Here is a 7469-nt window from a genome sequence, read left to right on the forward strand (position 1 = left end):
TGTCACCTAATACCACTTAATTTACAATTTATAAGAAATAATTGTTCGAAAACTAAAATTTTGCCAAAATTTGAGGTAGAACACATAGCCCGAAGGTCACTTAAAATTATTCTAATAAAGTATAAAACATTTCTTAATATCCAAGACATATTGAAATGTTTAACAACTTAGACTTACCGCCTAGCAGAAAAATAATATTAGAAATAAAACAATGTAACCTTATAATTGCAGCAAATTTTAAAAGTTAAATTTAAATTTTCTTACAGCTTCTCGCAATAGCGAAAATAGTTTACAAAATTTCTACTTCCACTCTATTCAAAAATTACTTAAGAACTTCAATACAATAAACTATTAAATATTGCCGTTCCTACAACAGTGTTTGGGGGCGTAATTTGAATAAAATAGAAGATAGGTGAAAACTTCTTTGCTAAAGAAATTATTTTATATCGGCTTCTCGACCTTATGACTAAGATCAAAGTGTAGTATCTTTTCTTATCAGCTTAACAACTAAGAGACTTCAGTGAAGTCACAAATATTAACCTGATTTTTGGAAATAGGTAGAGTGCTAGGCCTTTTTCCCCCACTCAATCACGAATTGGCCTAATAGTACAACTAGTCTTGGGCTCAATAAAAAAAATATTTTTTTTAAAATTTCAATTTTCTTTTTCGAGCTTTAGGATGGACAGACATAGTGAAACGAATGAATTTTTTTTCATATTTTTCTTTTTTTAATTTTCTAAAAAATCAACCGAATAACTTAATTTTTTCACTTTCATATTTTCGACAACATTTCTATATATATTCGAATCTGTGCGTCACGACACATCCTTATGTATATATATGTATATAATACAAACTATTTTTATATAGACATGCAATATAAACTCAATAAAAGAGAAAAAAGAGAACAAGTAACAATTTAAACGAATTAACGTCACTTGACTAATCCTGAATTAAATTTTTTCCTTGGAAACAAAATAGCAAAAGACCCCAAAAAAAAAAAACTAAAACACAATTTCCATTATTATTTTTTTCCTCTGTAATAATTTACTATATACATATATTGTGTGTGAATATATACAAGTAGTTACGCGTGTTGTTAAGTAGCAGAAAAAAAAGCAATACCATGGAAAACAATTTTTTTGTAAAAAGAAAGGATTCTCAAATCTTTTATTCCTTTTGAATTGTTTGTACATTTAAACTAATACCAATTTGAATATAAATAACCTTATAACAGGCACAAAAAAAAAAATTCTTAAAAGGACTCACAAAACATATAGGCATAAAAAGAAACTATGCACAGAGAAAGAAAATAAAAAAAAATGAAAACAAAAGTGGAAGCCTTGCTTTTTTTTCCTATAACAATTTTAGAATTAAAGAGAATAGAAGGCTCTTGAGATGGAAGGTGAGGTACAGGGTTGTAGATGAAATCAAGCGTATTGGAATTTACGAAATTCAGAATAACCCGTCATAACATGATATGATTTTATAATCTATTTAAGGATTTCAAGTCTCCTGCCTGTTTTATTTTAATTTTTTCTATTCCGTTATGCTATCATAACAATTTTACTTTGTTTTCTTTTTTTTCTCTTCTGCTATACTAAAAAAGGATAACTAAATGAATTTTCTTATTTTTTAACTGAATTTTTGTTTGTTTTTTATTCTCACTTTTTATATTTGAAAAAAATTGTGTTTGGTTTATGGTTGCTTTTGTTTTTTTTTTTTGTTTTATTCTATCTGTCAAAAAATAAACATTAAATTAGAAAACGAAAAAAGAAAGAACACAAGCACGCAATTTAAAATTTTGTTACACATGTAAAATTGTAATATACTCGAACCAAATGTATGTATGTAAAGGCGATGTGTGATTGTGTATAATATGGTTTTTTTGGTTAAAAAAGAATTGGAAAAGTATTTAAAAAGAAAATATAATAAAAAAATGGAAAATCAAGTGCTTTGAATTAGGATATTTTAAATCTAATGTCAAAAGTTCAATGACTGTTAACAAAAGGGTGTAGAAATAATTGAAATGACGTCATTTTAAGTCAAATGTTAGGGACATTGTTACTAGAATAATTAATATTTATAGTAAATTGTAGATATGCTGGCCTTTAGCTAAATGTCTGCAGACTTCGAATTTGTCGGTCAAAATATAATGTTGAATTGATAATATTTGAAAAATTCGTGTTTGTTAGTTCAAAAAGAAATCACCAGATCATTGAAGTATTTTTTGGCAGAAATGGTCTTAGTCGAATAGGAAGAGTCTGGGTTAGATCGGCGGATTTTCACCACCACAACTTAATTGCAATTCGCCTCTTAAAGAGACAACGGGACTCTTAAACATAAGTTTTGATTTCTAAACTAAAGCTTGGTTTGATTCTCGTTCATACCAAGGAGATGTGCCCGTCAATAAATTCTGTAGAATCTGTTGTGACGAATAGTACAAGGAGACAGTGAAACGCCTTCAATGCTCAAATCCAAAACAAAAACTTTTTGATATTCTCTTTTAAACTTAAAAAATTTTAAAATTAGCTTAATTTTTAAATTTTTCTCAATAATATTACGACAAACTATTTTCATGGAAGATGAAATTTAAAGTCCTCATGCTCAGGAATTAATACGAACAAGTTAAAAAACAAAATAATCAGTTTTATTTTCGCCTGAACCATTCCATTCCACTGTAAAAATATTATCGAATGCAGGATGGGGAGACCTCACACATCCTTTATACCCGATAAAAGCTTACCTTTGACCCAACACATAATTCACTATAATGTCCGTATTAAAAATTTACAATATAATAATAATTTGTTATAGAAGGTCCGTATAGAATATGACAACATTGTTACGGCAGTAGCGTGTTTACTTTATTATAAATTCCATAGAATCCTCCATTTTAATAGCCGAATATTATAAAAATCTTTTTTTTTGAGTATTCAAAATGTACGCTTAAATTCATTATAATTTTTCTTTTACATATGCTTTTTTATTTGTAACAACTCAAATAAATTAAAACAACTTCATGTCATAATATCACATTTGTATGTAAATATATATATGTTTTTTTTTGACACTGGTACGTCACATTTGTACATACCTAAATAAATTTCTAATATTGTATTTTGAAAACTTAATATTTACCCTTCAAGTAAGTGTAGGTATTACAAAATATTTTAAAATTCTACACCATAATAAAAAGTAAAAAGTGTATAAAATATGAAAAATTTTACAAAAGAGAAAATATGTATAAGAAAAAAAATATCATAAAATGTATATAAACTAGGAAAAAAAGGATATATGAAAGGACATATAAAATAATAATGAAAATGAGTGTTCGTAGATCTTTTACAGATGACAGTTTTTCGCTTCCTTCAACCAAAACAACCGAAAAAAATTTTTTTTTTGTTTTTTTAGGGGTTGATTTATGTACATGGATACATGTTACTTTTAAATATCCGTGTCGTTTGTGGTATAGAAAAAGGAAGCAACAACAAAAACACAAAAATGAAAAGAAAAAGCTAAGCAATAGAAAAACTATATTTAATGTCTTCTTTATGATATCAACGTAAAAAGGTCGATTCATCCTAGTTTGTTTTCTTTTTTATTATGTTTTATTTTTTTGTTTTAACACTCTCCAATTCTTTAAATCCCTTTCATTTCTCCTGCATGAAAAAAGAATATGATTAATTTTCTCGGTTATTCTTGAGATTTTGCATTTATATGACAAATTTTAAAATTAAATCAAAATGAGTCTTAATAATCGTTGTTAATTGTTATTAAATTACACATTAATTTATAAAATATTCAATTTTGTATACAATACGCTACCTTTTATATTTTAATTTATAAACAGCCAAAACCATAGTAATAGTAGTTGTAAGAGAGGAGGCTTCAACAAGGCCCATCGGCCGTTCCTAAATTAACATCACGCAAAGCCCATATCTATAACCATTTATCTGGACCAATTAACTTCCTTGGCCGTTAAAAAAGAAAGCCTTAGGATACGCTTTCTCTTTAACATCAGAGACAAACAGGTACAAAGATAATGTTTCACATCACGCCTTAGTCCTATTCTCGTCCGTGCTTGGTCACATCATTCTGGCCACTCTGCACATGTGAGCTTCCACCCTATGATACCAAGGAACTCCTTCAGCGGCAAAAGCACTACTATGTCTGCAAAAAAATAACAGCTTGCCTAATACATTTTAAATTTCTTATAAAATCTCTTAATTTTCACTTCAATTCCGGTTACTGTATACTTTAGATTTATTCTACTTTGGCTGCATTGCAGCCTTACCTATTTTACCTTTTCATATTTTCCATATTTTTTCTTTGTTTCGTATTCTCTGTATTTTATAATCCTGTTAGGGGCTCTGGCAGATATGTAATTTTTAGTTTTTCACCAGTTTGATTCCAGTTGAATGCGCGCAATAAATTTACAATCAAACTGTAATTATTGTAAAACTAAAAATTCCATGTCTGCCAGAACCCTAACTCTGTCTCAGAATTTGCAAGACGAGAACAGAAGGAAAATATTTCGTAAATCAAATGTGTGCTATAAAACGTTCCATACATCGAAATGATTAAAAGTCCCTAATGAAAATATCAAAACAACACTCCAATTTTCTAACCGATCGGGAAATTTTAACCACTTATCTCTTATTTAATTTTTCTTTTCAAAAAAAAAAATAATATAAATAAAATGCCTTTCACTTTTAACTACATTTAAGTTAATATAAAACTTAAAATCATATCTCAGGACTCCCGGTTTTTTTTTTTTAAAACAAACACACACACATTTTCTTTTTTTGTTTTCTGATTTGTTCTCTTCTATAATATTCTGTATATGAGATGAGAGTTTGCCTTAAATTTTGTTATACTAGTGTCATAAAAAATAACTAAAAAAAAGATGAAAAATATTAGATCCATTTTGAACCTAGACAATCTAATTTCCTTTCAAAATTTAATCGGTTTACATCTAATAATAAAATATAAAGAGAATAGAAAAATTGATACAAGGAAGCAAAAAAAAAAAAATAGTTAGAAAAGGTTAAAAGTTTTTTTTTTTATTTAGTTTACTTCATATTCCATTTTAACGCCAAACCATATACAAATATGATGGGTGTTAAATTCATTGAAGCTGAAATCAAAAACAAAACAAAAAACCCTTAAAAAATCCTTAAAATTCTAAATGAAAAGCAATCCAGTTTATCAACTTAAGATGAGGGAAAAAAGACCATAAACAGTTTTTTTTTTGTTTTATTTATTTTTCCTTTAGATTTTATGAAGGTTACAAAGGATTAATGTATAAAATTGCGTAGGCATGTGTATCTTTTTTTAATAAAAAACAAAAACTAAATTTTGTTTTTTTTTTCTTACTTTGACACTATTTTTAAGTGTCAAAGAGTATAAGATGGAGCCACAGTAAGAGGGAGCCACATTAAATCATTCTGATATTTCTTTTTTTTTATGTCAAGTTAATTTAAGTGATTTGTGTATTTTAAAGAGTAGTTTTTTGGTCTTTATTAAAGGATAAGAACTGAAATTTGAATCAAAACGAGAGTAGATAGAGCTGAACGTGTCAACTCTGTGATACCCGTATGAGTGAATGATTTTAAGTGCTATTTGTTGCTCGCCACACTGTTCCATAAATATTCCTGGTTTTTTATTTATTTAGTTTCCATAGTATACGATCAAATTAGTTTCGAAGTTTTATAACAGCTACCACTAAAAGTCAGGAAATTTCAACGAGTTTTGTCAATTATACACATATATAAAAGTGTCCTTATAAAATATTTATTTGTGCGGAATTTCAATACTAAAGGTTGATTTATTTCTGAGATCTGGTCAAATAACTTTTGAAGTTGTATGGCAGCTTCAGTATCTTACCCGCACCAGTATCTTGATCATATACAATTTAATTGGGGTTCTAGCATTACCTATAATAATTCATTTGTGAAATTTAAAAAATTTAGCTCAATTATTAAGTTATCGTTGGGGCGAGCGAACGAACAGACGGACATGATTAAATCGACTTAGAATTCGACACTGAATACAGCTTAGAATTCGAATCAAAAACATAAACTTTAGTCTATATCTTAGACCATTATTTCTTAGCGTTACAAACGGTAAGACAAATTGAGTATATCCTTCGAATATAAGTTCGTCCGGGTATAAAAAACATATTTAAGTACAAATGGAAGTTTTTTTAAAGAAAAAGATTTGATTATAATTATTTATTTTCCTTAAATTTATAACTACAAAAGCAATATAAAGAAATTGGGTGCTATATGAGTTTGGAAGGTAAGTAAATGAAAGAGTATAAAAATATGAAATGAACTTATTGTTAGCCCTTACTTGTACTTGAAAAGTATGTTGGATTACCTGAAATGTCAGACAAATTTAAGCGATTAAATATCATTTATAGAGCATATCACAATAACTGCTATTTAGACAAGAAGTTTTGAATATTGTTTTTCATACTGTACTTAATGAAAATGCTGAAGAAAAATTTGCAATAATTTTATAGCATTTTTACGTTTAGACAAAGAGCATTGTTGGAATAAGAAGTTGCAGGAAATAATATCAAATTTGCGAAGACTGATTTGAAGATTTATATTCAAAATATTCTCACTTACACACTGAAATATAAAATAAATGTTGCATACTTTCAGGAGAAGAACAAAAAAAGATAAAATTCAACATGTTATTCAGACAATCAAAATAAATACACAATTACATTTTTAATGTGAAGACATTTTTGTTGTTACCTCTTGATTTTCATAGAAATTTAGATTAGCTTAGAATTTCGGAAAACTAAAATGAAGAAAACTGAAATTTTTGCTAATTTTGAAAAGCATTAACTTGGAAGGCGAAAGTTTATTAATTTCTATGAATTGTTAAAATTCGGATTTCTAGAATTAAAAGTTTAAAAGGAAAATTTTTGTAGAAAACTGATTTCAGTTTAACGATTGATTTCATTCAACAATCATCTTGCATATCATCTTCTGATAGAAATTATTTTCAAAAATTGCCACTATTATTTTTAATGGAATACGATTTATGATAGTTGTTTAAGGCAAATATTAAGTTTAAATTTTAATTAATTTTGTTTTTTTTCGTTTTTGTTCTCATTTGGTTACAAAATACCATGCATATTAAGAGGCGAAATGAGCTTACTTAATTGTATATACTAGATAATTAATACGCAGGTAAACTTTCATGAATTTTTTTTTGGTTAATCCACCATAATTCCAAATTCCCTTTAAACAAAATTGTTGATGAGAGAAAAACTTAAATGTAAAATGCTCAAAACGAATACTGAGAAACAAAATTTTAAATTTTCTATATAAATATTCTATATAATTTGAATTCCTCCTAGTACTTATAATTACTCGCAACGCCAACAAGTTAATTTAAAGATTAATTGAGAAATGTGATAACACCAATTTATCTCCGTAGATACCTTT

At 27.3% G+C, this 7469-nt stretch overlaps 1 non-coding gene across 1 annotated transcript; it reads left to right on the forward strand.

The window, feature by feature from the left end:
• Positions 1-446: 446 nt before the first annotated feature.
• Positions 447-638, forward strand: LOC129609353 (U2 spliceosomal RNA). The gene has a single exon (XR_008696965.1). It is a non-coding gene; the product is annotated as a U2 spliceosomal RNA (small nuclear RNA).
• The last annotated feature ends 6831 nt before the right edge of the window (positions 639-7469 follow it).

This window comes from Condylostylus longicornis, unplaced genomic scaffold, assembly GCF_029603195.1.
Source record: "Condylostylus longicornis isolate FDR11 unplaced genomic scaffold, ASM2960319v2 ptg000038l, whole genome shotgun sequence".
NCBI lineage: Eukaryota > Metazoa > Arthropoda > Insecta > Diptera > Dolichopodidae > Condylostylus > Condylostylus longicornis.